This window comes from Penaeus vannamei, chromosome 20 (genome assembly GCF_042767895.1).
Source record: "Penaeus vannamei isolate JL-2024 chromosome 20, ASM4276789v1, whole genome shotgun sequence".
Lineage (NCBI taxonomy): Eukaryota > Metazoa > Arthropoda > Malacostraca > Decapoda > Penaeidae > Penaeus > Penaeus vannamei.
In genome coordinates this window covers 21681956-21684455 of record NC_091568.1, presented here as the reverse complement: position 1 = coordinate 21684455, position 2500 = coordinate 21681956, and positions in this window count along the sequence as shown.

Genomic DNA, 2500 nt, shown 5'->3' with positions numbered 1-2500 from the left:
CGGTTTTTCGACTTTTGGGATTTTTCTACTTTTAGCCTTTTTCTCATTATAGATGGGCTTTATAATGATAATTATCATCATTATTGTCATTACCATCATCATTATTATCATAACTGTCATTATCGCCCTAATTACCCTTAATATAGTCATTATAATAATCATTATCTTAATTATTAATGTCATTTTCATCATTATAATAATTTTAATAATGATAATGACAATAATGATAATTCTGGAAATAATAACAACAATAATGAGGATTATGATAACAATAATAGCCGTGTTATAATTACTTTTATTATTATTTCTGTTATCATTGTCGTTATTATTATTAGGAAAATCATTAGAATAGTGTTGATTATTGCTATTATTGCAATTATTAGGCAATTCATCATTATAACTATCATTGTATAATTGATATCATAATTACTGTTCTAATTACTCTCATAATTATCATTATCATCCTCATTATTGTCATTATTGATGGGGTTATCATCAAAATCATCATAATTAGCAGAATTATTGCTAAGATCATCATAATCATCATTTAAACTGGAAAAAGGGGGGTTTTCGACTCATCTCTCCAAAGGCTGTATTTCGCTAGATTTCGCCGTTTTTTCGACTTTTGGTATTTTTCTACTTTTAGCCTTTTTCTCATTATAGATGGGCTTCATAATGATAATTATCATCATTATTGTCATTACCATCATCATTATTATCATAACTGTCATTATCGCCTTAATTACCCTTAATATAGTCATTATAATAATCATTATCTTAATTATTAATGTCATTTTCATCATTATAATAATTTTAATAATGATAATGACAATAATGATAATTCTGGAAATAATAACAACAATAATGAGGATTATGATAATAATAATAGCCGTGTTATAATTACTTTTATTATTATTTCTGTTATCATTGTCGTTATTATTATTAGGAAAATCATTAGAATAGTGTTGATTATTGCTATTATTGCAATTATTAAGCAATTCATCATTATAACTATCATTGTATACTTGATATAATGACTGTTCTAATCACTCATAATTATCATTATCATCCTCATTATTGATGGGGTTATCATCAAAATCATCATAATTAGCAGAATTATTGCTAAGATCATCATAATCATCATTTAAACTGGAAAAAGGGGGGTTTTCGACTCATCTCTCCAAAGGCTGTATTTCGCTAGATTTCGCCGGTTTTTTCGACTTTTGGGATTTTTGCACTTTTAGCCTTTTTCTCATTATAGATGGACTTTATCATGATAATTATCATTATTGTCATTATCATCATTATTATCATTACTGTCATTATCGCCCTAATTCCCCTTAATATAGTCATTATAATAATCCTTATATTAATCATTAATGTCATTTTCATCATTATAATTATTTTGATAATGATAATGACAATAATGAATATTCTGGAAATAATAACAAAAATAATAAAGAATATGATAACAATAATAGCCGTGTTATGATAACTTTTATTATTTTTTTTGTTATCATTGTCGTTATAATTATTAGGAAAATAATTAGAATAGTTTTGATTATTGTTATTATTGCAATTATTAGGCAAAACATCATCATAATTATCAATATATAATTGTTTTCATAATTATTGTACTAATTACTCTCAAAATTGTCATTATTATCGTCATTATTGTCATTATTGATGGGGTTATCATCAAAATCATCATAATTAGCAGAATTATTGCTAAGATCATCATAATCATCATTTAAACTGGGAAAAGGGGGGTTTTCGACTCATCTCTCCAAAGGCTGTATTTCCCTAGATTTCGCCGTTTTTTCGACTTTTGGTATTTTTCTACATTTTATTCTTTTTCTCATTATAGATGGGGTTTATAATGATAATTATCATCATTATTGTCATTATCATCATCATTATTATCATTACTGTCATTATCGCCCTAATTACCCTTAATATAGTCATTATAATAATCAATATCTTAATCATTAATGTCATTTTCATCATTATAATTACTTTAATAATGATAATGACAATAATGATAATTCTGGAAATGTTAACAACAATAATAAGGATTTTAATAGGAATACTAGCCGTGTTATAATTACTTTTATTAATATTTCTGTTATCATTGTCGTTATGTTTATTAGGAAAATCATTAGAATAGTGTTGATTATTGCTATTATTGCAATTATTAGGCAATTCATAATTATAACTATCATTGTATAATTGATATGATAATACTCTCATAATTAACATTATCATCCTCATTATTGTCATTATTGATGGGCTTATCATCATGATCATCATTATTAGCAAAATTATTGCTAAGATCATCGTAATCATCATTTAAACTGGAAAAAAAGGGGGTTGACTCATCTCTCCAAAGGCTGTATTTCGCTAGATTTCGTCGTTTTTTCGACTTTTGGGATTTTTCTACTTTTAGCCTTTTTCTCATTATAGATGGGCTTTATAATGATAATTATCATTATTGTCATTA